The 21,360-nt window shown below is 43.9% G+C and overlaps 1 protein-coding gene across 1 annotated transcript in view; it reads left to right on the top strand.

Moving 5' to 3' along the window:
* The first annotated feature begins 1,462 nt into the window (after positions 1–1,462).
* Positions 1,463–21,360, top strand: part of MARCHF8 (membrane associated ring-CH-type finger 8) — a 110,611-nt gene continuing 90,713 nt past the window's right edge. The window contains exon 1 of the mRNA XM_052639936.1: positions 1,463–1,577. The gene's annotated coding sequence lies outside the window, so the exon portion shown is untranslated. The remainder of the gene's footprint in view (positions 1,578–21,360) is intronic.

Raw genomic sequence — 21,360 nt, 5'->3', positions numbered from 1 at the left:
AGGATATTTTGAGTCCACTGTTTTGACTCTGTCAATTTGCTCATAGAGTGATGGGAAATAAATGGAGGAACATGATTATTCGATAGTTCACATCTTGAGAACAGAACGACTCTGGAATATTTTGGGGTATTTGCTCACATTTTACGCATGAATTCAGTAAGAATATCAACTATGTCTTTTACCCAGTATATAGTGAATATTATGGGAGAACCTGTCAGTGTCTCAATCTATGCTCCTGCAAAGTCTGATCTAGGAAAAAGCACCCTTGGTAAAGTAGTCACTAGAATCAGAGCGATTTCGCTATAATGGGGAAAGTCTGATGTGGACAGAAGCTCAACGCCAAATCAAACATTTACTCAGACATGTTTGTACTTACATATACAAAGACTACTCATGGAAAAATTGGTACTATGAAATATAATTTAAAATGAAAATCGGAAGTCCCATAAGCCATCCTCACACACCCTTTCTATGGCGGGGGGGGAGATGGTTGGCTGCGGACCTTCATTCCACAGTAGGCAGCAAAACCAAACGACTGTTCGTTAATGAAGCTCAAATCGTCATTCCTTATTCCTCTGCTCTCCGTCTGTTCGCTAGCTTTGGGTAGGTAAGGCAGTATTTTCCATTTTTCTCTCCAAGTCCTACATCGTAAAGCCGGACGGAATTCCCTCCCCATCCAAGACACGAATAATACATGCAGTCAGCCCTAGAGGGCACTAAACGATGAAGCCGGTGGTGGGAGACGCTCCTGTTCCTGGCCGGGTCGCTCAGGACGCGTCGTTTCTCGACTCTACAAGCGCAGGGGACGGGGCAGCGCTGAGGACCCGCGCCGTCGCCGCAGCCGCCCGCCCCTCGGGCGCCGTCGTCGCTGGGCAACGCCTCCGCCCCGCCCCGGGCGGGCACGTGACGTGCGCGTCACGTGACGGGCCGGTCGGCGTCCTCCCGCGGAGGGGTGTACGCAGGCGCCGCGGTGGCCGCGCCGCAGCGCCTGCTGCGTCCGCGTCTCCGGCATGCTCCGGGCCGGCGGGGGCGGCCCCGCCGCGAGCTCAGCGCCCACCGGAGGTAACGCCCGCGGCCTTCGGGCCGGCGTACCGCGCGCCGCGCGCAGCAGCCGGTGCCGGGCGCCGTCGAGGCCGGCCGAACCCCTGGCCTGGCAGGGGGTGTGGCTGCCGCCCGTGCGGTCCGCGACAGGTGGGCGGGGCGGGGGCGGCCGTCGAGGTCGGCGCCCCGTGCCAGCCTGGGCCGGGGCCCGGCGCGGAGCCGGCCGACAGTGCGCAGCGGCCCCGGGATGTGGGCTCCTCCGCCCAGGCTCTCCGGCGCCCTTGGGTCCGGCCAGGCTGCGGGCCTCGGGGGCCGTCGGGAGCGGAGGGCCCAGGGCTGCCCGCGTGGAGTCCCAGTTGCAGCTCTGCCGCCGACGGGCCGTGAGACCGTGGGCAAGTCAGCCCTCGCCTCCCCGAGTTCCCGCCTCCGTGAAATGCAAGCCTGGACCGGACGATTCGTGAGGACCTTCCGTTTCTGACGTGTGTGGTCTCGAGAGAGACCTGCGTGCATTGGCAGCTGCCAGAGAGAAAGGAGAGGTGGACAGTTGGTCCTTTAATTTCGGAATTTCTGGTTGGCTTTCAGTTTTTCATCCGACACGATTTGGATTGTTGTTCACTAGGGTGAAGTTTTTAATAGAAAACTTAGAGAAAGTCATAGTGGTGTATGTTACCCCCCCCCCCCCCCCCCCAGGCTTTTAGGAATGCAACGGAACCTTCTTAAAATCGTTTGGGACCCTGATATGTCAGAAGCAAACTCTTTATCTGCCTACTGTCTGCCTCCGCCTTCCCCGGTTCCCGCTACCCCAGGAGGCCCCTAGAGATCCCAGGTTGAGAAGTGCTGTTATAGAGCGACTGTTTTATGTATTTGTTCATTTGATGGGATCCCGAAGATGACCGTAATGAGGATATGAAGTTTTCTATTTTTTCCTTTGATTTTTTTCCAACTGTATGACATGAAGTATGTTCCGCATATATAGTGGAAGAAGGCCCCAAATTTCCTAGAAAGACCTTTCTCTTTCCATTTTCTGTTGCATCCCGGTCCCGGGAAAGAAAGCGTGTTGTGATAGTGAGACCTCATGCCTTTCTGCTGGTTTAGCTGCTTGGGCACAGAATGGGACTTTTATTTGAGACCAGCTGAAAGCACGAGGATATTTCCTCTGAAAAACAGGGAAGTTGGGAGAGTATAGGAAGTAAAATCGTTAGAGCCACGGACGAATGTGAACACATTCCACACTTGGAACCCTGGGGCAAGAGAAGTTTGGATTGTGAGGTAGCACAGTCCTCCTTTTTTAAGCCAAGAGGAAGTTTCCTATTATTTTGTTGTTGTTGTGTTGTTGTTTGTCCGTTCTTTTTTAAATTTTTGTTTGTTTTCTTTTGACCGTGCCGGGTCTCCGTTGCTGCAGGTGGACCTCCTCTTGTTGCCGTGAGGGGGCGCGCTTCTCTAGTTGCAGTGTGGGAGCTTCTCACTGCAGCGCCTGCTCTTGTGGAGCCCGGCTTCTAGGGCGCGTGGGCTTCAGTAGGGCTTCAGCATTCGCAGCCCCGGAGCTCCAGAGCAGAGGCTCAGTAGTTGCGGCGCCCTGGCTTAGTTGCTCTGTGTGGCATGTGGGATCTTCCCGGACCAGGGATCAAGCCCGTGTCTCCTGCATTGGCGGGCAGGTCCTTTACCACTGAGCCACCAGGGAGGCCCTCCTGGTTTGCTTTTGAAGACTGAAGTTGGTAAGTGTATTAGAATTAACAGTTTGTTATTAAAAGTGGACAACCGTAGTTGAGTCTCCCTGGTGCTTCAGTGACGTGTGTGAGAACTGGAGGTCTAGTGGAGCCCAAGGTGACCCTCGTAGATGTGTGTTTTCTCTTTTCAAAGCAGACTCACTTCCTTGATCTTTGGCTTAGGTTTAGGCAAGTCACTTCCCTTCTCGGGGTCATAGTTTCTGCTACTAAGTGAGGAAATTGGACTGATTTTGGCTTCCCTTAGGGTTGCCAGGTAAAATACAGGACACCCCGTTAAATTTGAATTTCAGTAAACAATGGGTAAATTTTTAGTCTAAGTATTGCATAGGGCTTGCTTTACTAAAAATTCATTGTTTATGTAAAACTTTTGGGTCTACTGTATTTTTATTTGCTAAATCTGACAACCTTAGCTCCAACCTTTTTGTCTTCTTTAAATTCTTTAAATTCGTTCCAGGGAGATTTTATAGATGCATAGACAGGGGTGAATGGATTCAGCAGTCAAGACCCCTGTTTGTTATCAGTAGCAGTGTCTAGTTCTTGAAGAATTGCACTGTTTCTAATTGGTTTCCACCCCCACCTGCCATGTAGCAATTCCCTTTCTGCTATAATCACATACTATTTAGGTTTACCTTCTTGGTGGTAAACAATTTAAATAACTGAAAGAAAAGTTGCTAGAATTTCTAAAAGCAGCAAAATTGGGTCATGAAATGATATATACTGTTTTTTTCCCCTAGAAAAAGTACTTTACAATCCCGCTTATTCTCCAGTTATCTGACTGACTTGAAGACATTTTTCCAAAGCATTGGACTGTTCCAGCAGTAAATAACCCTTCAGGAAGTCCTTAGGGCTTTTGGTTTGGCCGCCTGTGAGTATGGAAGTGACCAGTATAGGCACTGTAGACATTTAGTTTTAACTGTTCATCAGTTTTGTGTTTGTTTTATTTTGAAGATTTTCAACGTTGAAATTTTTTTCCAAGGAGTATAATTTTTAACTCTTCATTTTGAGGATGAAAAAAAAAAAAACAAAAACCCGACTAGGCCTGATCTAGTTTCTCTGCTCAACTCACTCTGAAATTCCTGAAGTTTCTAATTCATGTTTTCATTTAACAGCCAATAACAGCAGAAGCATGAGTGCCGCCTTTGACCCAGGCTGATGTGATCAGTGTTCTAGTTCTTCAGCTGCTTAATCTGATAGAGGAGTTTAATCATGTGCAATCCAGGGATAATGTGATGAGGACCTTGAAGTGATACACATGTTGTGGAAATTGAGAGGAAGATCAGTACCCAACAGGTTAGATTGCATGGCAGAACTTCCCGGAGGAGGTGGTATTTAATCCGAGTCATGGAGGTTAAGGTGGGGTCAGGAAGACAGGCTTACAGAAAAGTGGGAAGATGCTGGAAAGGGCAGGGGAATCATCTTCTCAGTTCTACAAAGCATACACTTTGTTGGATTGAAAATAGTTGATAATTTTGTTTACATGTAGTTTTGACTCACTGTGATACTTGTCATCTGTGGTAAGTTTATCAGCATGGCACTGCTTCAGTGAGTGTCTCTGTATTACAAAGACCTTCAGATGTCAGTGTAGCTCTTTGGGAAAATGTTTATGAAATACGTCACTCATGAAACCATATGAATGAGGAACTCACAGTGAGTTTTGAAATTTTGTTTTAAATGAAGACATGTTTCAAAAAATTGTAAGGATTTTCTCTGTTTTTCTTACTTTTTAAAAAATGCAAGAGTTTTATATTCATTAGCATTAGAAGAGACCTGAGATATCATTGTATGAAAAATGTAGACCATAGAAGTTTTCTCGTATGTTTTCTTTTTGAAAGTTTCATGGTTTTAGGTCATATATTCATATATTTAAATTTGTGATCTATTTTAGGGGGCTGATGGAGGTGTGTGGTGTGAGGTATGGGTTTGGGTTCATTATTTTCCTTCATGGATACACAGTTGTTTCTGTATTATTTGTTGAGAGGATTATCCTTTCCCTGTTGAATTTCTCCGTCCTTTGCCCACTGAATTTCATTTCTGTTGGGACTTCGCTGGCGACACGTGTGTGGTCGTTTCTGGGCTGTTTCCTCTTGATTTGTCATGTCCTGGTGGCTCAGAGGTTAAAGTGTCTGCTTGCAGTGTGGGAGACCCGGGTTCGATCCCTGGGTCAGGAAAATCCCCTGGAGAAGGCAATGGCACCCCACTCCAGTACTCTTGCCTGGAGAGTCCCAGGGATGGGGGAGCCTGGTGGGCTGCAGTCCATGGGGTCGCAAAGAGTTGGACACGACTGAGTGACTTCACTTTCACTTTTCACTTTCATGCATTGGAGAACGCAATGGCACCCCACTCCAGTGTTCTTGCCTGGAGAGTCCCATGGACGGGGGGGTCTGGTGGGCTGCAGTCCACGGGGTCGCACAGAGTCGGGCACGACGGAGCGGCCTCCCTCTCTCTCTTCCTTTCTGTATGTCAGTGCCATACTGTCTGCCTGACTGTGGCTCTATGTATGGTTTGAAATTGGTCAGTATAAATTCTCCAGCTTTGTTCATTATTTTCAAAACTGTTTCAGGTATTTTAGGTTGTATGTATTTTCATAAATATTTTAAAATCGGCTTGTTAGTTTCAAAAACTTCTTGGAATTTCAGTTGCAGTTGCCTTGAGTTTCTGGATCAATCTGTAGGAAATTGCTACCATAATAGTGAATTTCCCAATCTGTCATTTATTTGATTCTTTAATATTTTGCAACATGTTGTTTTTAGTTTTTTAGTGTACGCAGGTCCTATACATGTTTGGTAAAATTTATATCTTTAATATTTTATGGGTTTTGATGTCATTATAAATGGATTTAAAAAGTAATTGTCCACTTTTTCATTGCTAATATGTAAAAATGCAGTGGTTTTGTATATTCCCTCTGTATCTCACAGCATTTCTAAATTCACTTATTTCTGGTAGTCTTTAGGTCCGTTTTTCAGGATTTTCTATGTATATAATCATTGAATAAAGACAGTTTTACTAATTCATTTCTGCTCATTACTTCTTGCCTTCCCTCCTGCCTTTCTCTTTTTTTCTTTTTTGCCTGAGTGGCTAAACCTGTCTAGAACCTCAAGTCCAATATGATGATAGAAGTGGTAAGCAGACATCCATATTTTGTTTCCAGTCTGAGGGGTAAACATTCAGTCATATACATGATACAAAGTAAAGCACTAACAATAAGTTTTTTACTGTTAAATTAGGCTTAATAAAAATTAAAAGCTTCTGTGTTTTAAAGGTTAAACTTTCTGTACCGTTTGAGGGCTTCCCAGGTGGCTGCCAGAGCAGGAGACACAGGAGGCGAGGATTCACTCCCGGGTTGGGAAGATCCCCTGGAGGAGGAAATGGCAACCCACTCCAGGGTTCTTGCCCGGAGAACCCCATGGACAGAGGAGCCTTGCGGGCTACAGTCCATGGGGTCGAAAAGAGTCGGACACTGTCAAGCAACTGAGCATGTACGCATGTACTGTTTTAAGAAAAGGGAAACATAAGCTCCAGTGGGGAGCAGATATTTGCGATTCATATACCTGACAAAGAACCTTCATCCAGGGTATGGAAAGGGCCTCCATAATCACCAGTGGGCTTCCCTGGTGGTTTAGTGGTAAAGCATCCACCTGCCAATGCAGGAGACATGGGTTTGATCCCTCGTTTGGAAAGATTCCCCTGGAGAAGGAAGTGGCAACCCACTCCAGTATTGTTGCCTGGAAAATCCTATAGACAGAGGATCCCGGCAGATTACAGTCCATGGGGCTGCTAAAGAGCTGGACGTGACTCAGTGGCTAATCAACAGTGAGAAGGCAGACAATGCCCAAATCACAACGCTGGTGAAAGATTTGGACAGACCGTTCGCGGAAGAAGACATTTAAAATTTTTGATAGGCGCTTTAAAAATCCTCAACGTATCTAGTCATTTATGGAAATGCAAATAGAGATGAACAGCTGTTTGCCTACAGGAGTGGTTGGAATCTGTAAGACTGGCAATAGCGAGTGTCGGTCAGGATGCCGAGCAACTGAAGCTCGCATGAACTGCTAGGAGGGGTGTGTGATGGCACAGAAGCTGACAGCATGGCCGTTTCCTGTTCAAGTTACGTGTACTGGCCCAGCAATTCTATCCCTGATTATAAAGTAAAAACTTAATATCACAAATGACTTGCACCTCAGTGTTTAGAGATCAAAACTGGAAATATGCCAAATGTCTATTAATGAGTATACAAATAAGCACTACTCAGCAGTATAAAGGGGACTATTGATAGTGTAAATTTTATGCTGAACAAAAGCCCCACACAAGAGAATGCATGCTGTATAATTCCGTTCACATTGGTCCTAAGCCAGCAAAGCTAATCTATAATAAAGCAGATTAATGATTGCTTGCAGTCAGAGGTGAGGGAATTGACTGCAGAGGCGCAGGAAAGAGCTTTTCATGGCGATGAAAATGTTTTGTCGGAATTTCGATTGGGTAGTTGTTACACTACGTACACTTTTGTCAGAGCTTTTCCGACACTTAATATGGGTTCATTTCATGTAAAATGTAATTTAATACACTTGAGTTTTAAAAAGCAGGGGTCTAAACAGCATTTATAGAATAAGCAAATATATTTGTGTGTATATAATGATTTTATTTAAAATACTTTAATGTGTAAACATAGGTACATGAAATGTCCCGAAGCGTGTTCAGGTTGTTACCAGTTGTATCTTGATGGTGGGTTTTTAGGTGATTAAAAAAATGATTGGACTTTCATATATTATTTGACTTATTTTTTCAATGAACTTATCTTGACAAAAGAAAAGGAAGGATTTTTTTGTCTTGTAGATATTTTATTCCTGGATGATTTTGTCCTCTAAATACTGAATAAACATTGTAATAATTCTCAGCTATGTTTTAGAATTTAAACACTATTACTCTGTAGTCAGTACCAGTTAAGACCAAAACCTTACGTTACCTTCAATATCCCTTGGTCTCCCCTTCACCCCATCCTCTTACCTCCCCACAGACATGACTGCTACTCTTAAGATCTGTGTTTATTATTTCTTATTTTAAGATAGTTTGACCGCCTCTCTAAGCTTTGCTGTTTCTCTGCATGCCCTGTTGAACTCACTCGCTAGAATTGTACTGAGTGTGCACTTCTGTCACTTGCTTTCTTGTCCGCACGATATGACTTGCCATCTGTATCTTCATGTGTGGTTGTGGGTCATTGATGTTTCGTTGTTGTATTGCATTATTTTATATGAATATTCCACGGTTTTACCTTTATACTTTTGATAGGTTGTTGGTTTTTTTTTTGTTGTCTTCTGGTGCTTTCTCTGAATATATAATTACTTCTAACCATAGGGTCTGGGTTGTAGGGTAAAGCATTTCTTCAGCTTTTCTAGAAGTATTTGTTTTTTATTGAACTCTAATGAATTACCACAAACTTTAGAGGCTTAAACCAAGACATGTTTTAATCTCATAGTTCTGTAGGTCAGAAGTGACTTTGGCTTGCTGGGGTTGTCTGCTTTTTGTCTTAGAAGGCTGGAGTCAAGTTGGGTGGGTGAGTGCATGCTGAGTCGCTTCAGTCGTGTCCGGCACTGTGTGACCCGTGGACTGCAGCCCTCCAGGCTCCTCTGTGCCTGGGATTCTCCAGGCAAGAACACTGGAGTGGGGTGCCATGCCCTCCTCCAGGGGGTCTTCTGGACCCAGGGATGGAGCCCTCCTCTCTCGTGTCTCCCGCATCAGCAGGTGGGTTTTTTCCCCCTAGCGCCACCTCGGAAGCCCCCAGGTTGGGTACGTTTATTCGTAATTAAACTCTTCCCCTATAATTAGTGAATATTTAGTACGCGCTGACTTTTCTCTTTTTTAACAGTATTGCACTGACCATTCTTGTGTAAATGTCTTCGAACATTTGTGGGTGTGTTCTTGTGGTATAAAATGGTACAAGTGGGATTGTCTGGTTAAGGGGATTTAAATTGAGTAGTGGTGGTTGTGTTAGTTTTTGTTTCATCTGCATTTCCCCTGATAATGTTGATTTTTTTCCCCATTTTTTTTGCCCATACTGGCTATTGCCAATCTCTTTATTTTTCTGTATTTTAAAATTAATGTTTAAATTTTTATCACAGTAATACTTGGATATTGTTTAAAAGTAGTAAGCATAAATGCTTGTAGTGAAAAACAGAGGCACCTTTTGCTTTCTTGTTTGTTATGGTGGTTGCCTCCATACTCCATAACTTAATGCCTATCTCACTGTTAGTGATTCATCAGCTTTAAATGCTATGCATCGCTGTCCTGTTTTGAGAATGTGGGCGTCTTGACCTCTCCTCACTTACCTTTTCTCCATTTCAGTTGTGGTTACAGTCCTGTTTTTATTGAAATCAATAATTAGTATTTGCTGCTGCTGCTGCTGAGTCGCTTCAGTCGTGTCCGACTCTGTGCAACCCCATAGACAGCAGCCCACCAGGCTCCCCCGTCCCTGGGATTCTCCAGGCAAGAACACTGGAGTGGGTTGCCATTTCCTTCTCCAGTGCGTGAAAGTGAAAAGTGAAAGTGAAGTCGCTCAGTCGTGTCTGACTCTTCGTGACCCCATGGACTGCAGCCCACCAGGCTCCCCCGTCCCTGGGATTCTCCAGGCAAGAACACTGGAGTGGGGTGCCATTTCCTTCTCCAGGGCATGAAAGTGAAAAGTGAAAGTGAAGTCACTCAGTCGTGTCTGACTCTTCGTGACCCCATGGACTGCAGCCCACCAGGCTTCCCCGTCCCTGGGATTCTCCAGGCAGGAGTGCTGTAGTGGGCTGCCATCGCCTTCTGCAGTTAGTATTTAGTCACTGACAGCTCTTTTTTACCTGTAGTCTGTGACTGCATTTCTTTTCTTCAGCTCAGTTCAGTCGCTCAGTCGTGTCCGACTCTTTGAGACCCCATGGACTGCAGCAGGCCAGGCTTCTCTGTCCATCACCAACTCCCAGAGGTTGCTCAAACCCATGTCCATTGAGTCAATGATGCTGTCCACCCATCTCATCCTCTGTCGTCCGCTTCTCCTCTTCCCTTCAACCTTTCCCACCATCAGGGTCTTTTCCAGTGAGTTAGCTCTTCACATCAGGTGGCCAAAGTATTGGAGTTTCAGCTTCAGCATCAGTCCTTCAGGGAATATTCAGGACTGATCTCCTTTAGGATGGACTGGTTGAATCTCCTTGCAGTCCAAGGGACTCTCAGGAGTCTTCTCCAGCACCACAGTTCAAAAGCATCAGTTCTTCAGCACTCAGCTTTCTTTATAGTCCAGCTCTCACATCCATACATGAGTATGGGAAAAAATAGCTTTGACTAGACGGACCTTTGTTGGCAAAGTAGAGTTATCACCTCACTTCACATACATCGCTCTTTTCATAAACCTTCTCGTAGATGAATTACCCCTTTTGACAGATGCCGCAGCGCATCTCCCTGTCAGTCTCTGCCCTCTTCTGGGTGGTCTTCCTCGTGAAGCCTTTCACCGTCTTGCTTGAACGTGAGTCTGAATTCTCTGGCCTTACTGCTCAGTGCCTGTGGGAGGCCTTTGCTTGGGGTCATTCAGTTTCTCCAGAGAATCATCTGTCCTCCCCTTGTGTATTCATCTTGGTCGCTGAAGGCTCTTGCTCCTCACAGAGTGTTCCATAGACTGTCCCCACTGGCATCATCTCTGTGCTTGTTCAAGATGTAGGATCTCAGGCCACGTCCTGGGCCTGCGTCAGAACAAGATGACTTACTTGCAGCAACATTTTTGAAAGTGCTGGCCTGTGCTATGGCAACAGGGACAATAGCAACAAACATGTTTGTGCTGCAAAGTCTAAGGCAAGTTGGATGGAACCCCTCCCTCTGTAGCCACGCCACCTGACTTTGAGGATGGCAGTGGAAGAGAGCTGGGGGAGCCCAATGAATGTTCTTAAAGGCCAGATCTGGAAGTGGCTAGTGTTACTCTTCCCATATTTGTCAGCAATCAGTCACGTTAACTCTGACATAATTGCAAGTGAGACTGGCAGATGTAGCCTTCTGATTTGCCAGGAACAGGGGACAGTGTGGTGGATAAGTAGCCCTGACGCTTCTTCAGTTGTCCGTCCCGGTCCCCAAACCCTTTCATTCTCAGTTCAAAGTATGGGCACACCTTGGACATATTGTGTCTTCGGTTCTAGACCAAGGCAGTAAAGGAAACGTTGAGATAAAGCAAATCACATTTTTTTTTTTTTTTGGTTTCCCAAAGCACATAAAGGTTATGTGTATGCTATGCTGTAATCTGTTAAGTATACCAGAGCATACTCATACTACTGTGTCTAAAAACAATTTACATACCTTAATTTAAAAATAACCTGTTGCTAACATTTGCTCACCATCATCTGAGCCCCCAGTGAGTCACAGTGTTTTTCCTGGTGGAGGGTCTTGCCTTGATGCTAATGGCTGCAGCTGACACTGACGGAGGCATCTGTGAAGGCTGGACTGGCTGTGGCAGTTCCTTAAAATAAGACAGCAGTGAAGCTTGCTGCTTTGACCGACTCTTCCTCCCATGAGCCATTTCTCTGTAGCGTGCAGTGCGGTTGGATGATGTTTCATCCACAGGAGAACACCTGCCAAAACTGAAGTCCGTCCTCTTAACCCTTTGCCTCTGCTTCGTCAGCTGAGTGCGTGTACCATTCTAAATCCTTCACTGTCATTTCAGCAGCTCGGCTTCATCTTCACCGGGAGCAGATTCCATCTCAAGAGAGCGCTCTCTGCTCATCCGTAGAAGTAACTCTTCCATCAAGTTTCGTCATGCGTGTGTGCTAGTCACTTCAGTCGTGCCTGACTATGCACCGCGTGGGCTGTAGCCTTCCAGGCTCCTCTGTCCGTGGGCTCTCCCAGGCAGGAACACTGGAGTGGGCTGCCGTTTCCTCCTCCAGGGGCTCTTCCTGGCCTGTGGATCGGACCCCAGTCTCTGTGTCTCCTGCGTCAGCGGGTTGGTTCTCCACTGCTAGGGTCACCTGGGAAACCCCTGTCAACTTCCAAACTTCCCTTAATTTTGATAAAGCTGATCAGCTTCCAAATGCCCCTTAATTCTTCCCATGAATCATGAATGTTTTTAGTGATGTCTAGAATGATGAGATCCTTTCTAGAAGGTTTTCAGTTTTGCCCAGATGTAGCAGAGGAATCACTGTCTATGGCTGCTGTCGCCTTCTGAGATGTATTTCTTAAGTAATGAGATATAAAAACCAGAAGGACTCCTTAATCTGTGAGCTGCAGAATGGATGTGCTCATGGTCATGAAGACAGCAATAGGGTAGTCTCCTCACAGTGTGTCCCCCCAGTGCTCTTGTGTAGCCAAGTGTGTTGTCAGTGAGCAGTAATTTCGAAAGGGGTCTCTTTTCCTAGACACTGGGCCTCAGTAGTGGGCTTGAAATCTGTAGTGACATGTCGTGAAGCGATGGGCTGCCGCCTGGGCTTTGCTGTTCCATTCATAGAGCACAGACAGAGGAGACGCAGCATAATTCTCAGAGACCGTGGGATTCTCATAGTTGAGCGCTGGCTTTCACTTAAAGCAACCAGCTGCCGTAGTCCCTAATGAGAATGAGTCTGTCCTTTGACGTTTTGAAACCAGGCATTGACTTCCTTCTAGCTATGAAAGTTTTGGATAGCATCTTCTTCCAATATAATGCTGTTTCATCTTCATTGAAAATCTCTCATTTAGTGTAGCAGCCTCATTAATTATCTGGATTAGGATCTTCTGTACAGACCACTAAAACTTTCTCCACGTCAGCAGTAAAGATATTTCTGGTTGATTCAGAGTACCAGTAGCCAAACATATTTTTGGTTTTTGCGAGCAACAGCCAATAGTCAATAATAGCCAATAGAAAATAAAGTTTCATTTTCCAGTTGTTCCCCAGACGGTTTTAAAGTCATCACGTGTGTGATCTGTTTTCTGAATTATAGCCGTCACCAGATCCTGTAACTCTTCTCAGTCACTGGGAGTGGACCATCACCTTTTCATTTTCCGTCATGAAGCTTATCACTGCCTACAAACTGGTGACTAGGAAAACGCAGCTTCTTGAGGTTCTCGTTACGCTAGCACCCCGCTTCTGGTAGCGGTTTCTTTTGGGGAGGTGGCCAAAGTACCAGTTGTTTTTTTATCTTTATTTTTAGCCAGTATTTTTACTACTACTCATGACCTGAGGCACAAGCTCTTTGGCATCTTACAGATAAATTAGCTCATTATTTATCTATTATTTCATATGCTTTTTATTATGGCTTTCTCCATCTTGCTAATTTAATTACCATTCCCATATTTTCTGTCTTTAAAGAACAGTTGAAATAATTTTCATCTGCTTGAATGCTCTCTTCCCTCATTTGTGGCCTTGTGATTTGTCCTTTTTCTTTCCTTTTTACAAATTTTGATTTTTCATTTTGAGGTAAATGTAGGTTGATATGCAATTGTAAGAAATAACGTAGAGAGCTCCTGTTTGAGAGATCCAGTTTTCCCCGAAGTTGACGGCTCGGAAAGTCTTGGTACAATGTCACGCCCGTGGCGCTGACATCTGTGGAGCTCAGACGCAGACTGTCTGTCACCACAAGGACCCTGTATGTTATTCTCTGTAGCTTCCCCTGCGCCCGCTGCCTCTTAGCCTCTGGCAGCCTCGGATCTCTGCTCCCACTTCTGCATTTTGTCTTTGCAGGGATATTCTGTGAATGGAATTTATACATTATGTGACCTTTTCAGGTAGGCTTTTATCACTCAGCAGAATCCTCTGGAGATTGATCGTGGTTGTTTCATGTCCAAATATTTCTTTTTTATTCCTTTTTTATTTCCAGGTAGTATTCTGTGATATGAATGTGCCAAAGTTTGTTGAATCATTCACCTGCTGAAGAACATCTAGTTGAATAAAGCTGTTGCTGACATTTGTGTGCAGGTTTCCCTGTAATCATATTACTTCATTTCTCTGGTATAAAAGTCCTGGAGTGCAGTAGCTGGGCTGTATGATATTCACCTGGTTTGTTTTAAGAAGTTGCCCGAGTGTTTTCCAGAGAGGATGTACCATTTTACATCCCTACCGGTGCTGAAAGGATGACCAGTTTCGCCTTGTCCTTGCCCACATTTTGGTGTTGGCACCGTTTCTTACTTTAATAATTCTGGTAGGTATGTAACGCTGCTTCATTGTGGCTCTCAGTAGCTTTTCCCTAATCGCAGAGTTGGCCATCACTGAGTGACTGCACGGCGACAGTAGCCAGTAAGATTGAACATATTTTGCTGTGTTTATTTGTCACGTGTCTATGCTCTCAGTGAAAGTCTCTTCCTGTCTTTTGCCCACTAACTAATTGGATTTTTGTTGTTAAGTTTTGAGAGTCCTTTATATACAGTGAAGGACTTAAGAGTCGGGCATGACTGAGCGACTTTACTTTCACTTTCACTTTTCACTTTCCTGCATTGGAGAAGGAAATGGCAACCCTCTCCAGTGTTCCCGCCTGGAGAATCCCAGGGACCGGGGAGCCTGGTGGGCTGCCGTCTATGGGGTCGCACAGAGTCGGACACGACTGAAGCGACTTAGCAGCAGCAGCAGCAGCAGCAGTCCTTTGTCAGTGATTTGTAAATATTTTCTCTGACTCTGTGGCTTACCTTTTCACCCTTTGAAGTTCAATTTATAAATTTTTCCAGTTGAGAATCATGTCTTTGGTGTCAAGTTTAATAACTGTCTAGCCCTGAATCCTAAAGACTTTTTAAAATGCTTTTTTCTCCCTAGAAGCTTTATGGTCTCAGGTTGCACGTGTAAGTGAATGAACTGTCTCAGTTAAGGGTTGAAACTTCACTTGAGGTTAACTTTTTTTCCCTATTGCTCTGGTACTGTTTGTTGAAAAGTTATTTTTCCGTCATTGAATTGCTTAATCAAACATCATCTGGGTATGCTTGTGTGGGTCTGCTCGTGTGTTGTCTGTTCTGCTCCGCTGGATTGTGTGTCTCTCTGCTGGTGCCACCCAGCCTTGGTTGCAGTCGCTCCGTGCCATCATTCAGTAGCTGAGTTGTGTCCTACTTTTTGTGACCCTGTGGGCTGCAGCATTCCTGGGTTCCCTGTCTTCCACCATCTCTTGCAGTGTGTTCAAACTCATGTCCATTGAGTCAGTGACATTATCCAGTCCTCTCAGCCTCTCTTACCCACTTTTTCTCCTGCCCTCAACCTTTCCCAGCATCGAGGGAAGGGGAAATCTTTCCTGTGAGTCGGCTCTTCGCATCAGGTGGCCAGAGCGTTGGAGCTTCAGCTTCAGCATCAGTCTTTCCAGTGAATATTCAGGGTTGATCTCCTTTAAGAGTTGGATCTCCTTGCTGTCCAAGGGACTCTCGAGTCTTCTCCAGCACCACAATTTGAAAGCATCAGTTCCTTGGCACTCAGCCTTCCTTTTTTTTTTAAAATAAATGAAGAGATATTTCATGTTTATTTGAAATTCCTTAATGACATATGATATTTAACATCTTTTCATATGCTTATTTTACATCCGTATATCTTTTTAAAAATATAAATTTGTTTATTTTAATTGGAGGTTAATTACTTTACAATATTGTATTGGTTTTGCCATACATCAACATGAATCTGCCTCAGGTATACATGTGTTCCCCATCCTGAACCCCCCTCCCTCCTCCCTCCCCGTACCATCCCTCTGGGTCGTCTCGGTGCACCAGCCCCAAGCACCCAGTATCCTGCATCGAACCTGGACTGGCTATTCGTTTCATATATGATATTATACATGTTTCAATGCCATTCTCCCAAATCATCCCACCCTCGCCCTCCCGCAGAGTCCGAAAGCTCTAGCTCTTATATCTGTACATTACTGCTGGAAAAACCATAGCTTTGACTATACAGACCTTGTCTTGAATTCAGCAGACTGATTTCTCCCGTTCTGTTATCTTTCAAAGGTGGTTTAGCTTTTGTCTTTCCATGTACATTTAAAAATATTTCTGTCTGTGTCTACAAAAGTCTTTAAAAAAGAATTTAACAGGAATCTTCTTGAGTTAGTGTATTCATTAGGGAATAATAGACATTATCACTTTGTTGAGTCTTGTCCATGAACACAATTATTTACTACTTTTTTGTTAGTCCTCTAATTTCTCTCACAAGCATTTTAGAGTTTTCAGCATAGATCTTCCTTACATTTATACCTAATATGCCGTTTTTTCATGATTGTGAATGATGTTGTTTTAATTTCCACGTCCTTGTTTTCATTGCTAGTGTTTAGAAGTGCAGCTGATTTTTGTATGTTTATTTTGCATCCTGCAGCTTTGCTGAATTTTGTTATTCGGGGAGTTTTTTTTTTTGGTAGTTTCCTTGGGATGTTCCATGTAATCTGAAAGTGGGTGCAGTTTTGCTTCCTTCTAATCTGTGTGCCTTTTTCCCTTTTCTTGCTCTGCTGCACTGGCTGGAACTTCTAGCACTGTATTAGATAAGAGATGCCTTTTCCCCAGTCTTAGGGGCAGAGCAGTGATTTTCTCATCATCAAGTGTAATGTTAGTTGTAAGTTTTTTTTTATGTAGATTCTCTTTTTCAAATTAAGTATGTTCTTTTTTATTCCTATTTTTCTGAGATTTTTTTAAAAAATTATGAATTGATGCTGAATTCTGTCACACGCTTTTTTTGTTCCTTGGTATCATCCTGTGATTTTACTCACTAGTCTCTTAACGCTGTAGATTACATTGATTAATTAAAAATTTTTTATTGAAGTACAGTTAATTTACAATGTTGGGTTACTTTCTGCTTGTGTATACTTTCTGTATAACTGATTCACTCTGTATGGCAAAGTGAATCAGTTACATAGCATGTAACATATATCCAGTCTTTTGAAAGATTTCCCCATACAGGTCATTACAGAGTGTTGAGCACAGTTCTGTGTGATATATAGTAGGTCCTTATTTGCTACTTATTTTATGTATTGTAGTGTGTATGTGTAAGCCCCAAACTCCCTCCCTTTTCCTGATGAATTTTCAAAAATTGAAAAAGAATCTTGTATCCTTGGGATAAGCCTCACTTGGTTATGGTTTATGATTCTTTTTGTATTTACTGAATTCTGTTTGCTAATACCTTAAGGGTTTTTCTTTGTGTTCAGAGAACTTCCTTTAGCTGTTTCATCCTTTGGGAGTACATCTGCTGGTGATGCTGTCTCTTAGTTTACTTTTATCTCAAATGTCTTGATTTCCCCTTCCTCTTTGAAGGATATTTTTATTGGATATTGGACTCTGAGTTGACAGTTCTTTTCTTTCAGTACTTGAAAACTGTTGTGTCTTTCTGACCTCTCTATATTCTGCTGAAATATATGCTGCTATTTAAACAATTTTTCCCCTATAGGAAAGGTGTGTTTTCTGTCTCATTGCTTTCAAGGCTTGTTATCCTTTAGTGTTCAGAAGTTTAACTGTTTACATGTTTTACTGAGGATTTCTTTGAGTTTATCCTGTTTGCTCAGATATTTGCTCAGACTCTTGAGTCTGTAAATGTATCTTTTACCGAATTTGGATATTTTCAGCCATGATTTCAGTACTTTTCCGCTCATTTCTCTCCAGTGACATGAATGTTGACTCTTGATTATAGGCCCACAGGTCCCTGAGACTCTGTTCATTTTTCTTTTGCAGTTTGTTTTTCTCTTTGTCATTCAGATTGGGTAGTTTCTATTTGTCTGTCTTCTGCTTTTTTCTGTCTACACCATTCTGCTGAACCCATCTCTTGGTTTTTGTATTTTGGTAATTGTATTTTTCAGTTCTGAGATTTCCTTTTGGTTCTTCTTTATATCTTTGCTGAGCCCCGCCCCCACCTTTTTTTTTTAAACCAAGACATAGCAGTGGTAAGGAAGAAAGTTCCAGTTGCTTACCCAACCTCCTCTTGACACCACCCTGATGAGGATGTTGGGATGCTTGGTTATATCTTGGTGAGAGAAGATGTCTTATCTACCCTGGGTCTTTGCTAGCATGGGTAGGGATGTGACCACAGGTTTTTTCGCTGTGGTGTTGTGGCTAGTGATAGAGAATCTACCTGTCGTGCAGGAGACACAGGAGACGCACGTTTGATCCCTGGGTCAGGAAGATCCCCTGGCGGAGGGCATGCCAACTCACTCCGGTATTTTGGCCAGGAAAATTCCATGGACAGAGGAGCCTGGTGGGCTACAGTCCATAGGGTCCCAGAGAGTCGGATGTGACTGGAGCAGCCGAGCGCAGCAGAACATGAGCAGCAGAACACGTCTGTCTGGAGGAGGCGATTGTTGTTCTTACTTTGCAGGCTGACGCTTTCCACTCCTCTGCTTAGGAACAGCAAGCTTCTCTTGGAGCTTGTGTTCCCTTCCTGATGTTTCTGGATTTGCCAATTCTTTGCCTCCACCTTTGGATTATATGAGGCAAAAAGAAAACTCAGGAGACTTAACAAGACTTCATTCCTTGAATCCTGAGATCCCTAGCTAGTCTGCCTTTTTCTTTCTGCCTTTGAAAGTCTTCTATTTGTTTTATATAAAATATGCAGAGCCTTTACTTGTCCTTATTGGAAAAGTACATGTGCTCTAACTTCTGAGAAGTGTAAGCTGCTTCTTTTTAAGAAAATCCTTTTATTATTTTAATAGGGTCTTGCTGGAAAGGAACTTAACCTAAGTGTTCAGTCAGTCCACACCTTCATTATTTCTTAATATTTTATCGCATTTGTGTGAATTAGGCAGATTGAATATGTCATTTCCTTAGTGCTTATATATTATTCATGGCGCACATCTTATGTGGAGGAGCCTTTGGGAGATAATCGAGAGCATGAAGCTTTGCCTGCCTAGGGTTTCTCAGAAAGTTCCCTGTGATAAATGAGTTCCTCCTGTGTTACTCCCCAAAAAGATTAGTTTGCTTCTTGGTGAATTTCTTCAGGGTAGTTGATGTAGAAGATGATACTGTAATACTATAACCTAATTTTTTAAGTTAAAATGACCTTTCATTTTATGCCAGGAGGCTATAAACTGTAAATCTTTAAACTTATCTTGACTTGTTAAAAAATAATTTAAATATTTTTTTAGGAATGGTATCTTTTAGATTAGATTACATCAAAGTGTTAACATTTTAAAGACTCACAGGAAGTCTTAAGTTTGTTAATTCAGCTGTGATAGTGTTAGGGATGCTCCAGTGCTTACCCAGGTTGCATAGTGGCTTAAGATTTTGGCTTCTAGAGCCAGCTTCAGTGCTTACTGGAGACCTTGGAGCTGGGTTTCTTCCATCCATAAAGTATGAATGATCACAGTTTCACTAGTTCATCAGGTGATTGTGATGATGTGATTTGTTTTGAACTTGTGAAAACTGAAAATATTTTTCTATTTGATCATAAAACTTAAAAAAATGTCCCTTCTACTAGTAACAGCATCTAATACAACTTGATACAGTTCTGCGGAGATTAGACTTAAGAGTTAGGAAACCTGAGTTCCACTCCAAGCTTTCCTGTATAGCTGCCTGACTTTCGGCAAGCAGCCTTGCTCCATCCTTTTCTATCTTATTTTACTCATTTATGAAAGTAGGGTTGAGTTTGAGCTAGTTGATCTTTAATATTCCTTCTGTTTCTTCCATTCTGGGGTTTTATTTTTGTCTCAGTGAATCATAATTGAGTTCATGAGGAGAGTGCATTTTACAGCCTGGAGAAGAAAAGGGTTTGGGGTGAGGAGGAGAAGATAATTTTACAGAAACTTTTAAGCGCTAATGTATTGAAAGTAATTAAGCTTGTTCTCGCAATACTGCTGCTGCTGCTGCTGAGTCGCTTCAGTCGTGTCCGACTCTGTGCGACCCCATAGACGGCAGCCCACCAGGCTCCCCCGTCCCTGGGATGCTCCAGGAAAGAACACTGGAGTGGGTTGCCATTTCCTTCTCCAATGCATGAAAGTGAAAAGTGAAGTGAAGTCGCTCAGACGTGTCCGACTCTTAGCGACCGCATGGACTGCAGCCCATCAGGCTCCTCCTTCCATGGGGTTTTCCAGGCAAGAGCATTGGAGTGGGGCGCCATGGCCTTCTCTGTCTCGCAACACTAATTGAGGGCAAAACTAATGCCTGTGGATGGGAGGAGGGCCACTCTTGTCTCAGGGTAATGGACACGCTTCTAACACTTATTAATACTCCTGTCCAACATTGAAATGGGCCACCTTAAGTACAGGATGCTTTGTAACCCTGCAGGGACGAAAGTCAAGGTCAGACTGGCAAATGATGTGTCAGAGTCAGGTCAAAATTATGGAAGTCTCAGCCAGGGATGGTGCTGGATGAGGTCTCTAACTTTCTGGCCTCCCATGGGTGGAAGTCATGACATGATAAAATTGTTAAAGTAATCAAGAAAGAAGATACTGTAGTATGCCACAGAGGTCACTAACCTTAACTGAATTATAATAATGGCATTTATATCCTAAATTCCTTTTTATCTGCAGGTTTTTGTTGTTGTTGAAGTGCAGACTAAATACTTTTTGTTCTCAGTTTTGAAGATGTTGCTTCTCTTAAGTCTTACGTAGTTTTTGATGATTTGTATGGGGAAAGGAGCACTATTATTTTCTTCTCTTTGGATGATCTTTGAATGTTTGCCACTTTTAAGCTAAGCTGGGAACTGTGAGTTTGGGTTCTTAGGTCCTTGAGATAGGCAGCTAAATTTGTCATCAACTATGTGGGTGCATTGCCAACTTCTCTGGAGATGTTTACCAGTCTGGGCAATTCTGATAGTATTATCTTCTTACAGTGTCTGCTGTGAGGCAGTCTTTGAAGAAATATGTGACGTGTGGCAGAGCAAGCCCTTGAGGAAGAAGAGGTTTTCTTATTACTTTCATTAAATTGTGATGTTCTTGTTCCCAAGTCCTGCAGTAGAATTCTGGTCCAAGGGAATGACTCCTCTGCCTTAAGCATCTGGCTGAGGAGGCTTCGTGTGCATATGTGTGTGTGTGTGTTTACGTTTCATGAAATGCCTCAAGTCTTCTTTGTCCACTGTGTGTCCTGTTCCTGCTGAGTCGGGTTTAGATTCTGCTGTGTCGGTGGATAAATCAATTCATGGCAGTTTTCTCAGCCTTAGCACTGCTGGCATCTGGGTATGGATAATTTGTTGTGGGGACTGTTGGTGCATTTTAGAATGGTTAGCAGCTCTCTTGCCTCTTCACACTGGATGCCAGTAACATCCCGAGAGTTAGGGCAACCGAAAATATCTCTAGGACTTTGCCAGAAGTCCCCCGCGTGGCAAAAATCACCTTGGTCGAAGGTCGCTGGCTGATGAGCGCCTCTCGGTCAGCCCTGTGCCACAGTTGTGGCCATGCTCCTCCCGTCTGCTTTCTCCGTGTTGCCAGCCTTGCTCAGGGCCTCTTCCTCCTGACTGTGCGCTGCTCATCTAATTAGGTGGAAAGTTGCCAAGTGGAGGTGGATTCAGTGGGGAATAGGGTGGGGCTGGAGTCAGGTGTGGCCCTGGGTAGTGGCTGAGCGCTGCACCGTGCAGATGGGTGTGTTTTTTGGTGGCAGCTAATGATTAGACTTAAAAACCAGTGTTCTCTGATGCGAGCCTGAGATGACAATGGCACCGGTGGTCCCGGCACACGGCCCGCATCAGGTATGTGGCGTCTCTGTGTTTCCTGAAGCCTGCCTTGCGAGTCTGGAGTGTTGAGAGAAA

The sequence above is a fragment of the Budorcas taxicolor genome, chromosome 5 (genome assembly GCF_023091745.1).
Source record: "Budorcas taxicolor isolate Tak-1 chromosome 5, Takin1.1, whole genome shotgun sequence".
Lineage (NCBI taxonomy): Eukaryota > Metazoa > Chordata > Mammalia > Artiodactyla > Bovidae > Budorcas > Budorcas taxicolor.
The sequence above is the reverse complement of the archived record's forward strand: the minus strand, read 5'-3'. Positions and strand labels throughout refer to the sequence as shown.